This window comes from Pristiophorus japonicus, chromosome 1, assembly GCF_044704955.1.
Source record: "Pristiophorus japonicus isolate sPriJap1 chromosome 1, sPriJap1.hap1, whole genome shotgun sequence".
NCBI classification, from domain to species: Eukaryota; Metazoa; Chordata; class Chondrichthyes; family Pristiophoridae; genus Pristiophorus; species Pristiophorus japonicus.
The window spans coordinates 127,638,348-127,662,914 of NC_091977.1; positions in this window are offsets into that span (position 1 = coordinate 127,638,348).

Below are 24,567 nucleotides of genomic sequence, written 5' to 3' on the forward strand. Positions count from 1 at the left end.
AATGTCCCAGCTTCCACAGCTCTCTCAGGCAGTGAATTCCACAGATTTACAACCCTCTGAGAGAAGAAATTTCTCCTCATCTCAGTTTTAAATGGGCGGCCCCTTATTCTAAGATCATGCCCTCTAGTTCTAGTCTCCCCCATCAGTGGAAACATCCTCTCTGCATCCACCTTGTCAAGCCCCCTCATAATCTTATACGTTTCGATAAGATCACCTCTCATTCTTCTGAATTCCAATGAATAGAGGCCCAACCTACTCAACCTTTCCTCATAAGTCAACCCCCTCATCTCCGGAATCAACCTAGTGAACCTTCTCTGAACTGCCTCCAAAGCAAGTATATCCTTTCGTAAATATGGAAACCAAAAATGCACGCAGTATTCCAGGAGTGACCTCACCAATACCCTGTACAGCTGCTTTTATACTCCATCTCCTTTGCAATAAAGGCCAAGAGACCATTGGCCTTCCTGATCACTTGCTGTACCTGCATATATCCTTTTGTGTTTCATGCATAAGTACCCCCAGGTTCTGCTGTACTGCAGCACTTTGCAATCTTTCTCCATTTAAATAATAACTTGCTCTTTGATTTTTTTTCTGCACTTTCCAGCATTATACTCCATCTGCCAGATTTTTGCCCACTCACTGAGCCTGTCTATGTCCTTTTGCAGATTTTTTGAGTCCTCCTCACACATTGCTTTTCCTCCCATCTTTGTATTGTCAGCAAACATAGAAACATAGAAAATAGGTGCAGGAGTAAGCCATTCGGCCCTTCGAGCCTGCACCACCATTCAATAGGATCATGGCTGATCATTCACCTCAGTACCCCTTTCCTGCTTTCTCTCTATACCCCTTGATCCCTTTAGCCATAAGGGTCATACCTAACTCCCTCTTAAATATATCCAATCAACTTGCATCAACAACTCTCTGCTGTAGGGAATTCCATAGGTTAACAACTCTCTGAGTGAAGAAGTTTCTCCTCATCTCAGTCCTAAATGGCTTACCCTTATCCTTAGACTGTGTCCCCTGGTTCTGGACTTCCCCAACATCGGTAACATTCTTCCTGCATCTAACCTGTCCAGTCCCGTCAGAATTTTATATATTTCTATGAGATCACCTCTCATCCTTCTAAACTCCAGTGTATAAAGGCCCAGTTGATCCAGTCTCTCCTCCTATGTCAGTCCAGCCATCCCTGGAATCAGTCTGGTGAACCTTCGCTGCACTCCCTCAATAGCAAGAACATCCTTCCTCAGATTATGAGACCAAAATTGAACACAATATTCCAGGTGAAGCCTCACCAAGGCCCTGTACAACTGCAGTAAGACCCCCCCTGCTCCTATACTCTAAACCCTAGCTATGAAGGCCAACATACCATTTGCCGCCTTCACCACCTGCTGTACCTGCATGCCAACTTTTAATGACTGATGTATCATGACACCCAGGTCTCGTTGCACCTCCCCTTTTCCTAATCTGCCGCCATTCAGATAATATTCTGCCTTCATGATTTTGCCACCAAAGTGGATAACCTCACATTTATCCACATTGTACTGCATCTGCCATGCATTTGCCCACTTGCCTAACATGTCCAAGTCACCCTGCAGCCTCTTAGCATCCTCCTCACAGCTCACACTGCCACCCAGTTTAGTGTCATCTGCAAACTTGGAGATATTACACTCAATTCCTTCATCCAAATCATTAATGTATACTGTAAATAGCTGGGGTCCCAGCACTGAGCCCTGCGGCATCCCACTAGTCACTGCCTGCCATTCTGAAAAGGAACCGTTTATCCTGACTTTCTGCTTCCTATCTGCCAACCAGTTCTCTATCCACATTGGTACATTACCCCCAATACCATGTGCTTTAATTTTGCACACCAATCTATTGTGTGGGACCTTGTTAAAAGCCACTTGAAATTCCAAATACACCACATCTACTGGTTCTCTGTTGTCCAGTCTACTAGGTACATCCTCAAAAAATTCCAGAAGATTTGTCAAGCATGATTTCCCTTTCATAAATCCATGCTGACTTGGACCGATCCTGTCACTGCTTTCCAAATGCACGGTTATTTCATCTTTAATAATTGATTTCAACATTTTCCCCACTTGGCTACGTTACATTCAGTCACTTCTTCCAAGTCGTTAATATAGATTGTAAATAGTTGAAGTCCCAGCACTGATCCCTGCAGCACCCCACTAGTTACTGGTTGCCAACCAGAGAATGAACCATTTATCCCGACTCTCTGTTTTCTGTTAGTTAGCCAATCCTCTATCCATGCTAATATATTACCCCCAATCCCGTGAACTTTTATCGTGTGCAGTAACCTTTTATGTGGCACCTTGTCAAATGCCTTCTGGAAGTCCAAATACATCACATCCACAGGTTCCCCTTTATCCACCCTGTTCGTTACATCCTCAAAGAATTCCAGCAAATTTGTCAAACATGACTTCCACTTCATAAATCCATGCTGCCTAAATCTCTTCGCCTCTCTTCCCCTCTTTCCTCCTTCAAGACGCTCCTTAAAATATACCTCTTTGACAAAGCGGTTAGTCACCTGCGCTAATTTCTCCTTATATGGCTCGGTGTCAAATTTTTATCTATAATACTCCTGTGTAGTGCCTTGGGATACTACTTTAAAGGCGCTATATAAATACAAGTTGTTGTTGTTGTTGAGATAAAGAGGAATTTCTTCTCGCAGAGGGTTTTGAATTTTTGGAATTCGCTACCCCAAAGGGCTGTGGATGCTGAGTCATTGAGCATATGCAAAGGCTGAGAAAGATAGATTTTTGGACTCTCGGGAATCAAGGGATAAGGGGATTGGGCGGGAAAGTGGAGTTGAGGTTGAAGATCAGCCGTGATCTTAATGAATGGTGGAGCATGCTCGAAGGGCTGTATGGCCGACTCCTGCTCCAATTCTTATGTTCTTAATCAGTGTGCAGAAGGGTTGTGTGCCCTCATTTAAGCAAACATTATTCTCATTTACATTTGTTTACATTTGTATATAATTATTAGTCAGATTGTTTCTATTTTACAACAACGATTCAAACAAATGCAGTTTTTATAATAGCCTTTCTGATTATCAATTATCACCATCAGTTGTGGTATCTCTGACCTTCTCTATGTAGGAAGAATTTCATTTTCTATCAGGCAACTTGAGTTCTGATGAATTTCATGAGAACTATCAGAATCAGAACTATCAATACGTGTATCTGCAAAACAGGCTTGAATAAGAACATAAATAAACATAGCCTTAATAGACTCTTGACCCAAAGTTAATGCACACGTCTCTGCTGAATTGAAAAAAACAAGAACAATGAGTAATGTGACACTGTAATGAAAGAAAAGCAATGTAGGCAGTTCTAAAATTACATTTTGACACACTGAAAGTAGTTCAATGCCTGTTTTGTTTTAGAAATGAGCATTGAACCAAGATGGAATTTTGAACAGATCCAATCAAGGTTGTAAGATATTACAATCTAGGTCAAAGTAAGAATTTTTAAGAACAGTTGAGTTTGTTTGGTCTTAGATGTTTGAATTATCTTTGAGACATTTCTGTGAAGTACATCCCTACATGTTGTAATTACTCAATTTAGGTCCAGATGACTAATTTTTTTGATCTGGCTCACATTTTCATGGAAAAAAAACTAGTCCTAATGGTTATACTGTTAACGAATCCATGCAATCTAGTGATTTGAATGACTGCATCAATATGTTGTCTCTTAAAATACCTGACAGCAATTTAAAAACAGTTTCTGTTTATGCATGCTTGTATGACATGACGTAGTTTCCTTGTTGCTGTTTAACAAAATGATTGGATGACATTTTTCTCCTTGGCATATTAATACAAATACTTTGAACTGGCACAATACCACCTTTCACTCTGGATGTTTTTACACATTTATGTTTGTGCTGTTCTGCACTTTCTTTTCAAAATGATGTGCTGGTGGTAACCTATATCACTAAATTATTCAAGGAAGTGAATACTGCGATATCATTTTTACAACATCACAAACATATACTTACAAGATGGCTCCATTACACAGGAACTTGTCAGGTGACCTAGTCACATGGATCCTTTTATTGTATAAACAGCAGTGGATACATTACCACAGTAGAGCACTAGGTAAAGCAGTAGTCTACTAGGTGGAGCTCTATATTACACTTCTTCCTCCTTAATGAAGAAGTAAGAAGAACAAAATAATCATCATACATAACTTGCATGGTTATACACAACAAAAAATATGGACTTATTTTTCCATATTTACAAGTCAAACTTAATCACTTGTTTTCTGCTTTGAAGAGGATGCAGAACTTCCCAAACAGAACTTCCCAAACAGAACTTCTCGAACAAAACTTCCCAAACATGGTGTCGAAGTTAGACTCATTCTAGCCTGAGCCTCAGGAGTTTTCCTCCAAGGGGAACCCATGATGTACATTTTGACTCTCTCCAACTTCAGACTGTTTGTCTGCCTGACTTGGACTCAGACTTAAATTCTGACTTTCTCTTGGACTTGTTTCTAGTACATCTGATCTAGGATTTGCTACTGGTACTCTACTTGTAACAAGACTATCTTACATCAGAAATAATTGAATCATTCCAACTGTCAACTTCTTCCACATCAGGAGGTAAAATATGATCTGTCATGTATTCAACCAGCATTGTAACCCATGTATAAACTGACCTAAGTTGTACACCGTGAGAACACTGACCACTAGGTGGGAGACACTCCTAACCTGGACCTTCAGGTACAAAAGGGGAAGCTCCACCCACCTTCATCACTTGAGTGCTAAGGAATAAAGAACAGGTCACAGACTGACCTTCTCTCAAGCATGGGCCTCGTGTGCATTTATACTGCGTAGTAAGGACATATCAATGGCGACAAGAAACTGGGATTTAAACCACACGAGCATGGCCACTAGCAGAACAGACGAGAGGCACTGTGTTAAGGAATGGTTGGGACAGAGATTCAACATTGTTAAAGCAGCACACAGTTCTCCAGGCAGACAAGGGCAGTCAGGCATGCCCCAACATGTAGTCGAACCCAGAGGAGGAGTTCGACAGAGACAATGGCAAGCTGAACAGCGATTCATGCCATTGCAAGGGACAATGCGGCCAGTAATGGGGCCATCAACACCTGTTAATGGTACACTCAAAGACAATAACAGGGGCAGTCAGGGACGATCGACTGGCAAGGGACCTTTTGTTTCAAACCGCAACTCATGCTGGAGGCGTGGAGGCATGGAGGCATACATTCAGCCGGAGTTTGCAGAGATGAGCAAAATACCTGCAGAAATTGCAGAAATGGACACTGGGGGAAATCGCTGGAAGCTGAAGTTCAGCGAGTTCATGTGGAGCACGTATACAGTTCATACACCAGGACGCCACCGATAATGATGAAAGTGCTCCTCAATGGCATCCCAGTATCAATGGAGTTAGACACGGGTGCCAGCCAGTCCCTGATGGGTATCAAACAGTTCGAAAAGTTGTGGGCATCCAAGGCCAGGAGGCCAAAATTATCGCCGATTGATGCACAGCTACGGACTTACACAATGCAGATCATTCCGGTGCTAGGCAGCGCCACGGTAGTCGTGACCCACAAAGATTCGGAGAACAGGTTGCCACTCTGGATTGTCCCAGGGGACGGTCCCGCACTACTGGAGAGGAGTTGGCTTGCTGTCATGAACTGGAAATGGGGCGATGTCAATGCAATTTCCTCTGTGGAGCGAGTATCATGCTCACAGGTCCTGGACAAATTTGACTCATTATTTCAACCCGGCATCGGCACTTTCATGGGGACCAAGGTAGTGATTCACATAAACCCGGACGCCAGACCAGTACACCACAAGGCCAGAGCGGTGCCGTACGTGATGCGGGAAAAGATAGAAGGCGAATTGGACCACCTGTTGAGGGAAGGCATCGTCTCGCCAGTCGAATTCAGTGACTGGGCGAGCCCGATTGTGCCGGTGCTCAAGGCGGATGGGTCGGTCATGATATGTGGCGATTACAAGGCCACCATCAATCGGGTGTCACTCCAAGACCAATACCTGCTACCGAGAGCGGAGAACCTCTTTGCGACGCTCTCCGGTGGCAAACTTTTTTCAAAATTGGACCTGACCTCAGCTTACATGACCCAGGAGCTGGTGAGTGAGTCGAAGAAGCTGACCACCATCACGACACACAAGGGGTTGTTTGAGTACAACAGATGTCCGTTCGGGATTCGCTCAGCCGCCGCGATCTTCCAACGAAATATGGAAAGCCTCCTCAAGTCGATTCCAGGGACGGTGGTTTTTCAGGACGACATCCTCATTACGGGTTACGATACTGCAGAACACCTCCACAACCTGGAGGAGGTGCTACGCAGACTGGACCGGGTAGGTCTGCGACTGAAAAAGGCGAAGTGCGTCTTCCTAGCTCCAGAGGTAGAATTACTGGGGATGAGGGTAGCAGCAGACGGGATCAGCCCTACTGCATCCAAGACGGAAGCGATCCAGAGAGCACCCAGACCCCGTAACATGACGGAGCTGCGTTCATTCCTGGGGGTCGTGAACTGTTTTGGTAACTTTCTTCCCAAATTGAGCACGCTGCTAGAGCCGCTACACGTGCTCCTACGCAAAGGTCGCGAATGGGTCTGGGGGGACAGCCAGGAAAGGGCTTTTAATAGAGCACGCAATTTGTTATGTTCCAACAATCTGTTAACGCTATATGACCCATGTAAGTAACTTGTGTTATCGTGCGATGCGTCGTCCTATGGTGTCGGGTGTGTGTTGCAGCATGTCAATGCCAAGGGTCAGTTACAGCCGGTAGCTTATGCCTCCAGGAATCTGTCCCAGGCAGAAAGGGGCTACGGGATGGTAGAAAAGGAGGCGCTCACATGTGTATATGCGGTAAAGAAAATGCACCAGTACCTGTTTGGCAGGAAATTTGAGCTGGAGACCGATCACAAACCCCTAACGTCCCTTTTGGCCGACAACAAGGCCATAAATGCAAACGCATCGGCCCGCATACAGAGGTGGGCACTCATGTTAGCTGCCTATGACTACACAATTTGGCACAGACCAGGCACCGAAAACTGCGCCGATGCACTCAGCAGGCTCCCACTAGCCACCACTGAGGGGGCTACCGAGCATGGTGCTGAGATGGTCATGGCTGTTGAAGCTTTCGGAAGCGAAGGCTCACCCGTGACAGCCCGTCAGATTAAAGTCTGGACAAATAGAGACCCGCTATTGTCTCTAGTCAAGAAATGTGTCCTGAATGGGGACTGGGCAGCCACGTACAGGGCATGCCCTGAGAAATTTAAACCATTTCACAGGCGCAAGGATGAACTCTCGATTCAGGCCGATTGCCTACTGTGGGGAAACCACGTAGTCATGCCCCAGATGGGCAGAGAGGTGTTCATCAGAGAACTCCACAATGGGCACCCGGGCATTGTCACGATGAAGGCAATTGCCAGGTCACACGTTTGGTGGCCAGGGATAGACGCAGATCTGGAACTTTGTGTTCGCAGGTGCAACACTTGTGCCCAGCTGGGCCATGTGCCCAGGGAAGCCCCCCTTAGCCCCTGGCCATGGCCCGCCAAGCCTTGGTCACGCATCCATGTGGACTACGCAGGTCCTTTCATGGGGAAAATGTTTTTGGTTGTAGTAGACGCCTACTCCAAATGGATCGAGTGTGACATTTTAAATTCAAGCACATCCTCTGCCACGGTAGAAAGTCTACGGACAATGTTCGCCGCCCACGGTCTACCGGACATCTTGGTCAGCGACAATGGCCCGTGCTTCACAAGCACTGAATTCCAGGACTTCATGGCAGGCAATGGAATTAACCATGTTAGAATGGCACCGTTCAAGCCGGCCTCAAACGGCCAGGCAGAACGAGCAGTGCAGATAATCAAACAGGGGATGCTCAGATTCCAAGGGGGTTCCCTACAAACCCGCTTATCACGCCTCCTGTTGGCCTATAGATCCCGACCACACTCGCTCACAGGGGTTCCACCTGCAGAGCTACTAATGAAAAGGACGCTCAAAACCCGATTATCCCTTATACACCCCACCATGAAATAAATTGTCGAGAGCAGGCGCCAGTCACAATATCACTACCATGACAGGAATGCGAGGGCGTGATGTATTGATGTAAATGATCCTGTTTTTGTCCTCAACTACGCTGCAGGGCCCAAATGGCTCGCAGGCACTATGGTTGCCAAAGAGGGAAATAGGATTCTGGTAGTTAAACTTACCAATGGACAAATCTGCTGCAAACATGTGGATCAAACAAAAAGGAGGTTCAGCAACCCCATAGAAGAAGCAGAGGAAGAACACGATATAGAGTTCACTCCACCACAGGTGACCGAACACCGGAACCAAAGGGAGGAGAGCCCAGTCACTGTGGGCAGTCCGGACAGGCCTGAGGCACTGCAAACAGCAGACACTCAGGCCAGCGCCCAACAACCGGAACCCCAACTCAGGCGCTCTACACGGGAGCGTAAACCACCAGAGAGACTCAACCTGTGATCCCAATAAGACTTTGGGGGGGGGGGGGGGAGGTGATGTCATGTATTCAACCAGCATTGCAACCCATGTATAAACTGACCTAAGTTGTACACCGTGAGAACACTGACCACTAGGTGGGAGACACTCCTAACCTGGACCTTCAGGTATAAAAGGGGAAGCTCCACCCACCTTCATCACTTGAGTGCAAAGATATAAAGGACAGGTCACAGACTGACCTTCTCTCAAGCATGGGTCTCGTGTGCATTTATACTGTGTAGTAAGGACGTATCATGATCAATGTGAAAAACCTAACCTTTCCATGATCAAACATCTTGACCAAATATGTGCGAGAACCACATATCTTCACTACTCTGCCTAATAACCACTTTAATGATTTGTGGTGATGGTTCTTCGCTCTCACCTTCTGATTCCATTTCACACTTCTCTCTCTTACACTACCTCTATCATGATTCTCTTTCTGTCTTAATTGTTTCTCTTCTACTGACTGTGCCAAGTTTGGCTTTAATAACGACAACCTGGTTCGTGGCTGTTGTTTGAGAAACAACTCTATTGGTGTTCTACCAGTAGTTGTATGAGGAGTATTACGATAAGGAATTTGAAAATTTGCCAATTTATAGTCCAACGACAACTTGGATTTGGAGCCAACATAAGGGCACGTTTTACAATTTGTACTTTGTGCTCTGATGCACCATTTGAATCTGGGTGGTATGGTGGAACCTTGGTATGTTTCACACCATTTCTGTTCATGAATGTACAAAATCTTTTAAACTAAATTGCAGCCCATTATCAGACAATCTTCACAAATTGTCTAGTGTTTTACTTGTTATTATTTTCTGCATTGGAAACACTGCTACCCACTTCGAATGGCTATCAATCACAATGAACAATTGTTGCCTTTCTAGCTCAACAAAATCTATATGTAACTTTTGCCACACCCTGGGAGGCCATTTCCATGGCTGTAATGGCACTGATGGTGGTTTCTTGCTTACCGATTGACGTGTTGTACACTGACTAGCGATGTACTACTTTATAACTTTTACTAGCCTTGGCCACCATAAGTAACTGCATGCAGAACTCTTGGTCAAACACATTCCCAGGTGCTGGTCATGAAGATCTCCTGATAATATGGACCTGAACTTATCTGGAATAACTACTCTTGCACCCCACATGATACAATCTTTATCCACTGAGAATTCATTACTACGAACAATGTATGGATGAATATCTTTCTCTAATACCTGGTTTGGCCAGCTATTTGCTATGTAATCATGCACCTTTGGCATAACTGGGTCACAGTTGGCTGCTCTACCAATCTCTTCAGCTGTGACTGGCAGTTCATCAATGTATAAAAAATAGAACATTTCTTGCCTATTGAGTGTACCTTGTGATGGGGTTGGCAACCTAGACATAGCATCAGCATTACCATCTGACTTAGGTACAACAACAGTGGATGTAGCCCACCTTAGAGGTAATGTTCTCAGTTTCTAGTCTTTTTTGAGTTATTGCTCAACTTTCTCCTTGAGTGCGTATGGTACAGGCCGTGGATTGCAATAAATTGGTCTAGCATCCTTCGGTACCCTGACACTTACCTTGAAACCTTGGATTGGTCTGCCTGGTTCATGGAACACCTTTTGGATATTGCGTGATGAAATCATCCTTCGATGCAAATCTCGTTTCAAGACGAAAAATCTCATTCCAATCCCAGCTTCTGTGATCCCAACCAATTTCATCTATTAAGGCAGGCTTGTCTCCTGACACTACTAAGAGAGGTAAACTCTGAAACTGATCCTTGTATTTCACCGGTAGGGTGATATGTCCTACCACAGGGATTTGCTCTCCTGAGTAGCCTCGCTGCTCTATCTTCGACTTCTCCGGTGGAATATCACTCAACTTGTCGAAATATAGCGATTCCAATACTACATTAATGGATGCACCAATGTCAATTTCCATGGGTATCCTGGTTCCTGCAATGTCTACTTGGATGATGATACTTTGCGAATCGCTATTAGATACCCTGATAATGTGTATCTCCAGAACCTCCTCATCCTGTTGCTTCTCTTCAATACTATTTAGTGTCTGGTGAATTTTACTTATAGCATTGCAAATTGGTTTGCTCTTCAGTCAGCATGCCTTCACAAGATGCCCAGTTTTCTTGCAGACGAAATACTCTGCCTTCATATATGGACAGCTTTGAGCAATGCATTGTTTCCAGGCACCGATAGTATGACTTGAATTTACTGTTATCTTGGCCAGTTGCTGAAGCCTTGGGGCCTAACTGCCTTTTACTTTTAACCTGAAATCGATTCACCTCGGTTGTCTTACGATTGGAAATGGCGCAAAATTATCGGGAGTATTGGTCGGCCATATCCATCGACATAGCTGTCTGACAAGCTAAATCAAAAGTCAAGTTAGGGGTTGTCAACAATTTTCTTCTGATTGCTTAATTTTTCATCCTATAAGCAATGGTCACGCAATGCTCGGTCCTGAAATTTTCCGAAATGACAGTGAATGGATACCTTTTTATAGCTACAATATGCTCACTGATACCCTGGTCAGTTAATTGATTTTGTATTCCAAAATGATAACTTTCAGCAATTTCCAGGGGCTCAGAATGATAGTGCTGTTCTAACTTGGTTAGAATCTCTGTCAGTGGTTTATCCTTCAGCTTGATGGGACCACGCACATTTTTCAGGGTTTCATACACCTCAGGGCCTGCTTCAGTCAAGAAAGTAGCCCGTTTTCTTTCTAAAGCTACCCGGTTACGGTTTTCATCATCGGGAACTTTGACGATACTATTTGAAACATTTCTAGCCGCTCCATATACGCTCCGAAAGTTTTTCGGTTGCGATGGAACTCACCTAAGCACCCTATTATTCCCATAGGCACGGCCATCTGGACTCTTCAGTCCAGCCAAGTGTGCTTGTAATTTACCTTGGATTTTTAGCTGTTCTGCAAAACAAAGAAGCACTTCACGTTGTAAGGCTGGAATCATCCACCAACAAAAATGTCATCTAGGGAATCCAATTATCCTATCCTCATTCGCCAATGAGATATTTTCTTTACGACATCACAAACACACACTTACAAGATGGCTCCAATACACAGGAACTTGTCAGGTGACCTGGTCACATGATCCTTTTATTGTCTAAACAGCAGTGGTTGCATTACCACAGTAGTCCACTAGGCAGAGCAATAGTCCACTAGGTGGAGCTATATGTTATAAATACTTTAATTGGAAATGTGCAGTTACTAATAATGCTGCATGATATATCTCAGCCATTCAACATTAATTCCTAACATTTGATCAATCATCATGCAGCTTATCTTAGTAATGTTACAGCCATATACAATAGCAAATGAAACTTCAACCAGCATCACTATGACAGTGGTCACCCCTCCCACAATTCCCTAATTGAGTCCTCTCAGTCTACTATATATCCTGCCACAGCACTGAAGCTGCCATGCTCAAAGTTACCAGTGACATCCTTTGTGACAGTGCCCATGGTATGCTGTTTTTCTTTGCCCTCCTTGGAATCTCTGTGGTGCTTGACATAGCTGACCACTTCATCTTCCTCGCCTGCCATTCCTCTGTGGTCCACCTCTGCAGGAGTGAGCTTGTATGTTCCACCCTAATGCAGACAATATAGGGCTGGTTTTCCTGGGTGGGCACTGATCGGGGGCAATATCTGCACAGTACACTAGAAGCTTGCTGTGCCCCAAGAAAATCTGGAGCACCTGGATTTCCTGGTGGGCTTCATTAGATTAGGGGCGGCAGACTTTGTACACCAGTGGAGACACATATTTGGAGCAAGCCACCAAAGTTCAGGGGCATCTCAGCCCTTAGCCATGACTCCGTTGGTAGCACTCTCGCCTCTGAGTCAGAAGGTTGTGGGTTCAAATTCCACTCCAGAAATTTGAACACAAAGATCTAGGTTGACACTACAGTGCAGAACAAGGAGTGCTGCACTGTCAGATGTGCCGTTTTTCTGATGAGAGTGTCTGCTCTCTCAGGTGGATGTAAAAGATCCCATGGCACTATTTCAAAAAGAGCAGGGGAGTTATCCCTGGTGTCCTCGCCAATATTTATCCCTCAATCAACATCACAAACAGATTACCTGTTCATTATCTCATTGCTGTTTGTGGGAGCTTGCTGTGTGCAAATTGGCTGATGTGTGAAAGGCGATATATAAATGCAAGGTTTTCTTTCTTCAAGATTTGAGGCTGATTAAGGAGGCAGGAGCAAGGAAGTGTAGCAGAGCCAGAGGTTCTGCAAGAAGGTAAATTACTTTCTTGGCTGCCTAAACCTCTCCGCCTCTCTACCTCTCTTTCCTCCTTCAAGCCGCTCCTTAAAACCTACTTCTTTGACCAAGCTTTTGGTTACCTGCCCTAATTTCTCCTTATGCGGTTTGGTGTCAATTTTTAAAAATATCTCATAATAACCTGCGAAGCGCCTTGGTATGTTAAAGGTACTATATAAACACAAGTTGTTGTTGCTTTTACCAATGCCATGATAGTATGACCATCGGTGGCAGACCCATCTGAGTTTATTTTAATTCATTCATGGGATGTGAACATCGCTGACAAGGCCAGCCTTTATTGCCCATCTCTTCTTGAGCAGCTGCAGTCCGTGAGGTGGAGGTCATCCCACAGTGCTGTGAGGGAGGGAGTTCCAGGATTTCGACCCAGTGACGATGAAGGAACGGCAATACATTTCCTTGTCAGGATATTTTGTGACTTGGAGGGGAACCTGGTGGTAGTGTTCCCATACGCCTGTTGCCCTTGTCCTTCATTGTGGTAGAGGTCGCAGGTTTGGGAGGTGCTGTCGAAGAAGCCTTGGTGATTTGCTGCAGTGCATCATGTAGATGGTACACACTGTTGCCTCGGTGCGCTGGTGGTGGAGGGAGTGAATGTTTAAGGTGATGGATGGGGCACCAATCAAGCAGACTGCTTTGTCCTGGATGGTGTCGAGCCTCTTGACTGTTGTTGGAGTGGCACTCATCCAGGCGTGAAGCGTATTCCATCACGCTCCTGACTTGTGCCTTGTAGATGGTGGAAAGGCTTTGGGAGTCAGGAGGGTATTCGCCTCTGGCCTGCTCTTGTCGCCACATTTATGTGCCTCTCGTCTGAAGTTGCTGTACCATTTGTGCATAAATAACAACGAGCGCCATTAGTCTCACTATTATTTTGACAGCAAATTCTGGCCCATTGATTCCAAACAATAGAAGAATTTTGCTGAGCTGAGATAGGATTTGGCCAAAGTAGACTGGAAACGGCAACTTGATGGTAAATCAGTGTCAGAGCAGTAGGAGGCATTCAATGAGGAGATCCTGAGTGTACAGAGCAAGTATGTTCCCTTAAAAAAAGATGGTGCCATTAAATCTAGAGCCCCCTGTATGTCAAGGGACATACAGGGTAAGATAAAGAATAAAAGGGAAGCTTAAGGCAGATACCGAGAATTCAATACTGCAGAAACTCTAGAGAAGTATAAGAAGTGCAGGGCTGTAATTAAAAAAGATATCAGGAAAGCAAAGAGAAAGCGTGAAAGAATGTTGGCAAGTTAAATCAGGGAAAACCCAAAGATGTTTTATAAATACATTAAGAACAAGAGGATAACCAGAGAAAAAGTGGGGCCTTTTAGAGATCATAAAGGAAATCTGTGTGTGAAGGCAGAAGATGTAGGTATGATTCTTAATGAATATTTTGCATCTGTTTTCACAAATGAGAGGGGCAATGCAGACTTTGCAATGAGGGAGGAGGAGTGTGAAATATTAGACAAGATAAACATAGTGAGAGAGGAAGTATTAAGGGGCTTAGCAGCTTTGAAAGTGGATAAATCCCCAAGCCCAGATGAAAAGTATCCCAGGTTGTTAAGAAAAGTAAAAGAGAAAATAGCAGAGCCTGTGACCATCATTTTCCAATCCTCCCTGGCTACAGGCATGGTGTCAGAGGACTGGAGGACAGTCAATGTTGCACCATTGTTTAAAAATGGAGAAAGGGATAGACTGTGTAATTACAGGCTAGTCAGCCTAACCTCGGTGGTGGGAAAATTATTGAAAAAATCCTGAGGGACAGGATAAATCTTCATTTGGAAAAACATGGATTAATCATGAGGGCAATGCATATGATGTAGTGCATATGGATTTTAGCAAAGTTTTTGATAAGGTTCCACATGGCAGGCTGGTCACGAAAGTAAAAGCCCATGGGATCCAGGGCAAAGTGGATCCAAAATTGGCTCAAAGGCAGGAAGCAAAGGATAATGGTTGATGGGTGTTTTTGTGACTGGAAGGCTGTATCCAGTGGAATTCCGCAGGGCTCAGTGCTGGGTCCCTTGCTTTTTGTAGCCCAAATCTTGTTGATTTGGACTTGAATGTTGGGGGTATGATTAAGAAGTTTGCAGATGAATCAAAAATTGACTGTGTGGTTGATAATGAAGAAGAGAGCTACGGAATGCAGGAAGATATAAATGTACTGGTCAGGTGGACAGAACAATGGCAAATTGAATTCAATCTGGATGTGTGAGGTAATTCACTTGGGGAGGTGTAACGAGACAAGAGAATACACATTAAATGGTAGGACACTGAAAAGTGTAGAGGAACAAGGGGACCTTGGAGTACAGGTCCACAGATCCCTGAAGGTAGCAGGCCAGGTAGATAAGATGTTTAAGAAGGCATATGGAATACTTGCCTTTATTAGTCGAGGCATCGAATACAAGAGCAAGGAGGTTATGTTTGAACTGTATAAAACACTGGTTAGGCTGCAGCTGGAGTACTGTGTGCAGTTCTGGTCACTACATTATAGGAAAGATATAATTGCACTGGAAAGGGTGCAGAGGAAAATGTTGCCTGGACTGGAGAAGTTTGGCTGTGAGGAAAGATTGGAGATGCTGGGTCTGTTTTCTTTGGAACAGAGGAGATTGAGGGGAGACCTGATTGAGGTATATAAAATTATGAGGGCCTGGATAGAGTGGATAGGAAGGACCTTGGCAGAGGGATCAATAACCAGGAGGTGAATTCAAATAATTGGGTGGAAGTTTAGAGGAGATATGAGGGGAAATTTCACCACCCAGAAGGTGATGGGGGTCTGGAACTCACAGCCTGAAAAGGTGGCAGAGGCAGAAAGTCTCACCACATTTAAAAAATAGTTGGGTGTGCACTTGAACTGCCGTAACCTACAGGGCTACGGACCAAGAGCTGGAAGGTTGGATTAGACAGGATAGCTCTTGGTTGGCCAGCACGGATATGATGGGCTGAAATGGCCTCCTTCCGTGCTGTAAATTTCTATGATTTTATTCGGCTAGACTTTCCACTATTATCACTATCACCCAAAAATGGGTGATATTTCTAGCCTTGGTGCTTTTTTTCAGGATCGCTGGAATATCGCCCATTTTTAAAACTGCTAGTTTTGCCTTTTTCATTTGGGCGATTAGCCTTAGCGATGTGAAATCGGCCTTAGCGATGTATTCAGTCATGCAAGGCTGGCGTTCATAGCAACGACTGTTCTGCGCATGCACGTTTTTTTTAACCAAAGAATTTTTCCCGCGATTCGGAAATTCAGGGGTCACCTGCGCAAGCTCAGAAGACTGAAAGAGAGGGAGAGAGCAGGAGAGAGAGGGAAGCTGTCTGTGGAGGGTGAAAAATGTCCAGTGATATAGCAATATGCAGCAGGAGGAGCTGCCAGGGAGAAGGAGGGTGAAAGCCTTCTCCGTTAATGAGGTTGAGAATAGGTGGGGCCAATTAACCCAGGGTGGGCGTGGAAAACCTTCCCCCGGCACATAGCAAAAAATATGGGGCGATATCGCCACTGTTGTATCATCTGTGGCCCACGATAGATGTGAGGTAGACCAGTGCCACAAGAGATGGAACAGTCTGGTTGCTTCGGCAAGAGTAAATATTAATTTATTACATTTTAAAATGTAATGACGCACTGACTCATTAATTAGAATGTAAATCTGCCAGATTGTAATTAAGTGGGTAATCTTGGGCAGCATCCCTGCTAAGATTTGGACTGGGGTCGGAACCTGTGCCCTTTGAGTCCAATTTTACTGAGATGCCTTACATTTAATCAACAGTATTAATTGTTATTATTTAAAGGAATGACTGGAACATCAGAAATAGGAGCAGGAGTAGACCATATGGCCCCTCGAGCCTGCTTTGCCATTTAATACTGTTATGTATGTAAACATTGTAACTGTGTAAGACATGCCACCAGAGGGCGCAACTGTTGGAGGCCCAAGGGTCACCTGCACACCTCATGCAAGGGAGTATAAAAGGTTGTCTGCCATCTGCTTAGGCACTCTGGAGTTGTATTAAAGAGACTAAGGTCACATCAGTACTCAGTCTTGTGGAGTTCTTCCACACTTAACAATTGGCGATGAGTAACAGATTACGAACTTTCTCACGGTCATGATTGCCATTGGTATTTTAGAGAGATTTTAGAGGATGATGATTGGGAAGCCTTCGTTGAGCATCTCGACCAGTACTGCATGGCCAATGAGTTGGATGGGGATGATACAGTGATCAAGCTCAGGGCGATCCTCCTCACCATGTGTGGATCCACAATATACGGCCTCATCAAGAATCTGCTAGCACCGGAGAAACCAACGGAGAAGATATATACAGAGTTGTGTACGCCTCAAGCCAAAGGAGAGCATCTTAATGGCCAGGTATCGCTTCTACATGCACCACTGCTCCAAGGGCCAGGACTTCTTGGTGAGTTATGTCGCCGACCTGAGACGCCTTGCGGGAACTTGCGAATTTGCTGGATTTTTTGAGGAAACGCTGCGGGACATTTTTGTGCTTGGCATCGGCCACGAGGTCATTCTTTGCAAGCTGCTGTCTGCCGAGTCCCTAGACCTGAGCAAGGCCATCACGATAGCCCAGACATTCATATCCACGAGTGATAATACCAGATAGATATCTTCCCAGCATTGAAGTTCACCGGCAAGTACTGTGCATAAAATAATGTCGCCAGCAGGCAGAACTGCATATGGCAGGGACTACACATCTGCAGCTGCAAGAACTAGGATGACTCCGAGTCCACCATCGGGCGTGAATGTAAATCCATTAGCACCATGTTGGCACTGCAGGGGTAATCATCAAGCCCATCAATATCGATTCAAGCATTAGGTGTGCAAAGGCTGCGAAACAATGGGGCACCTCCAGCGAATGTGCAAGAGTGCTGTGACTCACCACATGGCAGAGTCGGCAGAGGATGATCGATCCGGCACGGATCACGCAGAACAAACAAGAGAGGCAACTCAACCCAAGGAAGAGGTGTATGGGGTACACACCTTCACCACCAAGAGCCCTCCTATTATGCTGTAAGTCAAATTGAACGGTATTCCAGTATCAATGGAGTTAGACGTGGGGGCAAGTCAGTAAATTATGAGCCAGAAGGCCTTTGAGAAACTGTGAGGCAACAAGGCACGAAGGCCCAAACTGACCCAAATTCAGACAAAGCTGCACACCTACACCAAAGAGCTCATACCAATCATTGGCAGTGCTGCAGCTAAGGTATCGTACGACGGAGCTGTGCATGATTTATCACTGTGGATTGTACCAGGCGATGGCCCAACGCTATTCGGCAGAAGCTGGCTGGGAAAGATTCAATGGAACTGGGATGACATCAAAGGACTATCTTCAGTGGATGGCGCTGAAGTGCTGAGCAAGGATCCATTGCTATTTGACGCAGGCATCGGCAACTTCACAGGTGCCAAGGTGCAGATCCATCTTGTTATGTCTTGCATAAAGAATCTAACCAGATACTGTGAGCACAAAGTAAAGTGTGACCGTAGTCCTTTATTCAGGTCTCCAGAGTCGCTCTCCAGCCTGTGAGGCCCCCTAATGTACAGGTGCTCCCAAGGGATTGTGGGATCCCTTGGGACTCCAGGGGATAAGCCCTCCGGTGGTTAAACAAGGTATTTACAGGTTTACATCTATTAACAACGCTCCCCCCCACCGCCCCCCCCCCCAAAAGTCAATAGTATAACTCTTTACAATGTAAGTCGATCTGGGGCCTTCCTTTCCCTGGTTGATCGTCTTGGTGCAAATGCAGGTTTTGGTGAGTCATTTGTTGGGCCCTCGCTGGGCTGCTGCGCAGCTGGCCTTGCCGGGCTGCTGGGAGTGGTGAGTCCTGCTGGGCTGTTGCAGGTGAAGGGTTCTGCTTCGTGGTCAACCGCTGAGTCGGTTGCCACTTGTGTGTGTGTTGGAGGGTCGAAAAAGGTAGTGTCTATTGTGGGTTGTTCTGGATAGTCCGTGAATCTGAGTTTGGTTTGGTCCAAGTGTTTCCTGCAGGTCAATCCATTTGAAAGTTTGACCTGGAACACCCTACTCCCCTCTTTGGCCACAACAGTGCCGGAAAGCCACTTGGGACCTTATCCATAGTTTAACACAAATACAGGAACATTAATCTCAATTTTGCGAGACACATTTGCGCAATCAAGATATGTATTCTATTGAAACCGCCTGCTCTCTACCTGTTCGTGTCGATTAGGGTGAACTAACAAAAGCCTTGTCTTAAGTGCCCTTTTCATGAGCAGTTCAGCGGGGGGAATCCCAGTGAGCGAGTGGGGTCTTGTGCGGTAACTAAGCAGGACTTGGGATAGGCGAGTCTGCAGTGAGCCTTCAGTTACCCTCTTCAAGCCCTGCTTGATTGTTTGCACTGCTCTCTCTGCCTGACCATTGGATGCTGGTTTGAACGGGGCAGAAGTGACATGTTTGATCCCATTGCAGGTCATGATCTCTTTGAACTCGGCACTGGTGAAGCACGGCCCATTGTCACTCACAAGGACATCAGGCAGGCCGTGCGTGGCAAACATGGCCCGCAGGCTTTTAATGGTGGCAGCGGATGTGCTTGCCGACATTATCTCACATTCAATCCATTTGGAGTATGCATCTACAACAACATGGAGCATTTTTCCCAAGAATGGGCCTGTGTGGTTGACATGGATCCTGGATCACGGTTTGGAGGGCCAGGACCATAAACTTAGTGGCGCCTCCCTTGTTGCATTGCTTAACTGGGAACATGTGTTACATTTGTGCATGCAGGACTCTATGTCTGCATCGATACCGGGCCACCACACGTGGGATCTGGCTATCGCTTTCATCATTGCAATGCCTGGATGGGTGCTGTGGAGGTCACTAATGAAAGTATCCCTGCCTTTTTTTGGCACTACTACCTGATTACCTCATAGGAGGCAGTCTGCCTGTATGTACATTTCATCTCTGCGCCGCTGATACGGCTTTATTTCTTCCTGCATCGCTAACAGGACACTAGACCAACTCCTGTGGAGCATACAGTTTTTTACTAAGGACAGTAAGGGGTCCTGGCTCATCCAGATTCTAATCTGTTGGGCGGTAACAGTGATTGCTCACTCTCGAATGCTTCCATTACCATAACTAAGTCTGCGGGCTGTGCCATCTCCACCCCTTGGTGGGCAATGGCAGCCTACTGAGAGCATCGGCACAGTTTTCTGTGCCCGGCCTGTGGCGGATGGCATAGTTGTATGCGGACTACATGATTGCCCATCTCTGGATGCGGGCTGATGCATTTGTATTTATCCCCTTATTTTCAGAAAAGAGGGATATCAGTAGCTTATGGTCGGTTTCCAATTCAAATTTGAGCCCAAACAGATAGTGATGCATTTTCTTCTTTTCGATCATGCTGTAGGCCCTCTCAGCCTTAGACAGACTTCTGGTTGCATAAGCAACCAGTTGCAATTTCCCAGATTCATTAGCTTGTTGCAATACACACCCGACATCATATGACGATGCATCACATGCTAGTACCAAACGCTTACATGGATCATACAACACAGCAATTTGTTTGAACATAACAGTTTTCTAGCTTTCTCGAAGGCATTTTCTTGGCTTTTACCCCATACCCATTCATCTCCTTTACGCAGTAAAGAGTGCAATGATTCCAACAGTGTACTAAGACCCGGTAAGAAGTTACGAAAGTAGTTCAGTAGTACTAGAAATGACCGCAGCTCCGTCACGTACTGTGGTCTCGGTACATTTTTGATTGCCTCCGTCTTCGAATCGGTGGGCCTGATGCCGTCCGCTGCGATTCTTCTCCCCAGGAACTCCACTTCAGGCACCAGGAAAATGCACTTCGAGCATTTTAACCTGAGCCCGACATGATTAAGTTGACTAAGTACCTCCTCCATGTTCTGCAGGTGCTCAAAGGTGTCCCGACCTGTAACCAAGATGTCGTCCTGGAAGACCACGGTGCACGGGACGAACTTCAGCAAGCTTTCCATGTTCCTCTGGAATATCGCCACGGCCGATCGAATCCCAAACGGGCATCTGTTGTAAATGAAGAGACCTTTGTGCGTGTTGATGCAGGTGAGGCCTTTCGATGATTCCGCCAGCTCCTCCGTCATGTAAGCCGAGGTCAAGTCCAGCTTCGTGAACATTTTTCCTCCCGCCAGCATTGCAAATAGGTCGTCTGCCTTTGGTAGTGGGTATTGATCCTGCAGGGAGAAACGATTGATAGTTACTTTGTAATCTTCCTTGAGGACTGGAACAATCGGACTGGCCCACTCGTTGAATTCGATCGCCGAAATGATGCCCTCTTATTGTAGCCGATCCAGCTCGATCTCCACCCTCTCTCTCATCATGTACGTTACCACTCTCGCCTTGCGATGGATGGGTCGCGCCTCCGGAATCAAATAGATCTGCACTTTTGCTCCTTGGAACTTCCCGATACCCAGTTCGAACAGCGAGGGGAACTTGTTTAAGACCTGGGCACATGAAGTGTCGACGACGGATGAGAGCGCTCAGACGTCGTCCCAGTTCCAGCGTATCTTTCCCAGCCAGCTCCTGCTGAACAGCGTGGGGCCATCGCCCGGTACCACCCAGAGTGGTAATTTGTGCACCACTCCATCATAGGGAACCTTTACAGTAGCATTGCTGATTACGGGAATCAATTCCTTTGTGTATGTTCTCAGTTTAGTACGAAGGGGAATCAGGACTGGCCTTGAGGCCTTGCTGCACCATAATTTATCGAAAGTCTTTTTGCTCATTATGGACTGACTCGTGCCCGTGTCCAGCTCCATTGACACCGGGAGTCCATTTAATTCAACCTCCAGCATTATCGGGGGGCACTTTGTGGTAAATGTGTGCACCCCATATACCTCTGTCTCCTCAGTCTGAGGCTCTGGTTCATCGTGATCCCCCGTGGATCTGTCCTCCTCTGCAACATGGTGGTTTGCAGGATTAGCAGGATTCGCAGTTCACCTGCATATACATTGGAGGTGGCCCATTGTCCCACAGCCCTTGCAAACATATCCTTTGAAGTGGCATGAATGGAAGCGATGATCACCTTCGCAGCACCAACAAAGTGTTAATGGCCTTGCATTCACCACCCTTGATGGTGGACTCTGAGACATCTGTGGATGTGCAGCTGCAGGCATGTGAGTCCTGGCCTGTATGTTACGATTCGAAAACAACATTACTTTGTTCACAGTACTTGCAACAGCACTCGTGGGCTGAGAGATTTATTTGGAACTCGTGGCGATGAACGCCTGGGCTATCACTGTGGCTTTACTCAAGGTTGGGGTCTCTACAGTCAAAAATTTGCAAAGTATCACTTCATGGCCAATGCCAAGTACAAAGAGTTCCCTGAGCATGTACTCCAGGTGTCCTTCAAATTCGCAATGTCTTGCAAGGCATCTTAGCTCGGCGACGTAGCTCACCACTTCCTGGACTTCAGACCTCTTGTACGTGTAGAACCGGTACCTCGCCATCAGAACGCTTTCCTTCAGGTTTAGATGCTCCTGGACCAGTGTGCACAAATCATCGTATGACTTCTCTGTGGGTTTCGCTGGAGCAAGCAGATTTTTCATGAGGCCATACGTTGGTGCCCCGCAAACGGTGAGGAGGATCGCCCTTTGTTTGGCAGTGTTCGCTTCTCCTTCCAGCTCATTGGCCACGAAGTATTGGTTGAGTCACTCCACGAAGGTTTCCCAATCATCTCCCTCCGAAAATTTCTCTGCATTGTTGCAGTGGGGTTCATTATCTGTATCTCGTCGCCAGTTGTTATGCCTTGCATAAAGAATATGACCAGATACTGTGAGCTCAAAGTAACGTGTGACCGTAGTCCTTTATTCAGGTCTCCAGAGTCGCTCCCCAGCCTGTGAGGCCTCCTTATGTACAGGTGCTCCCAAGGGATTTTGGGGTCCCTTGGGACTCCAGGGGATGTGCCCTCTAGTGGTTAAACAATGTTACTTACAGGTTTACATATATAACACATCTAGTCCCTGCTGCAAGGCCTGTTCATCACAAGGCTCGAGCGGTTCCATATATGATGAGGGAGAAAGTCGAGATCGAACTGGACAGACTTGAACGAGAGGAAATCATATCGCCAGTCGAGTTCAACGAGGGGGCCTGTCTGATTGTTCCAGAGTTAAAAAGCGACGGCACGGTCAGAATCTGCGGAGACTACAAGGTAACGATCAACAGAATCTCATTACAGGTCCAGTACCCGCTTCCCAAGGTGGATGACCTGTTCGCAATGTTAGCAGGGGGGGAAGTCATTCACCAAGTTGGACCTAATCTTCGCTTACATGACACAGAAGCTGACTGAATCTTCGAAAAGATTGACGTGCATAAACATGCACAAAGGACTGTTTATATACCACAGATGCCCTTTTGGGATTCGCTCGGCTGCTGCCATCTTCCAGAGGAACATGGAGAGTTTGCTGAAATCGGTTCCGCGCACCGTTGTGTTTCAAGACGATATCCTGATCACCGGTGATGACACCACCAAACACCTGCACAACCTGGAAGAGGTTCTAAGTTGATTAGACAAGTAGGACTCAGGCTGAAACACTCCAAATGTGTTTTCCTGGCACCAGAGGTCGAATTTTTGGGGAGAAGGATTGTGGCAGACGACATCAGACTCACGGACTCTAAGACAGAGGCCATCAAGAATGCACCGAGACCAGAAAATGTGATGGAGTTGTGTTTGTTCCTGGGACACCTCAATTATTTTGGTAACTTTCTACCCAGGTTACGCACTTTTCTGGAACTGTTGCACATGTTGCTACGTAAGGGTAATGACTGGGTTTGGGGTAAATCTCAAGAGACAGCCTTTGAGAAGGCCAGAAACCTACTTTGTTCCAATAAGTTACTTGTACTGTATGACCCATGTAAACGATTAGTGTTAGCTTGTGATGCATCTTTGTATGGGGTCGGCTGTGTGTTACAGGAAACCAATGTATTGGGCAAACTTCAAACGGTTGCATATGCATCTAGAAGTCTGTCTAAGGCTGAAAGAGCCTACAGTATGGTTGTGAAAGAGGCATTAGCATGTGTATATGGGGTTAAGAAAATGCACCAATACATATTTGGACTTCGGTTTGAGCTTGAAACCGACCATAAACCACTCATTTCGCTGTTTTCATAAAGCAAAGGTATAAACACCAATGCTTCGTCCCGCATCCAAAGATGGGCACTAACATTGTCCGCCTAGGACTATGTTATCCGCCACAGACCTGGCACGGAGAACTGTGCTGATGCCCTCAGTTGGTTACTATTGCCCACTACCGGGTTGGAAATGGCGCAGCCCACAGACTTGCTTCTGGTAGTGGATGCTTTTGAGAGCGAGGGGTCACCCATCACTGCTCGCCAGATCAGGACCAGCCAGGATCCTGTGCTATCACTTGTAAAAAGTTGCGTCCTCAATGGGAGCTGGTCGGCCATTCCCGGGGAAATGCAAGATGAAATTAAGCCGTTTCACCGACTCAAAGATGAAATGTCCATCCAGTCGGATTGTTTCTTATGGGGTAATCACGTGGTTTTGCCAAAAAAAGGCAGGGCAACATTTGTACGCTACCGACACAATACCCACCCAGGCATAGTCATGATAAAGGCTATGGCCATGTCGCATGTTTGATGGCCTGGCATTGACTCGGTCTTATAGTCATGCGTACACCAGTGCAACATGTGCTCACAACTGAGCAATGCACCAAGGGAGGCTCCATTGAGTCTGTGGTCATGGCCTTCCAAACTGTGGACCAGGATCCATGTAGATTTTGCTGGCCCCTTTCTCGGAAAGATGTGTTTA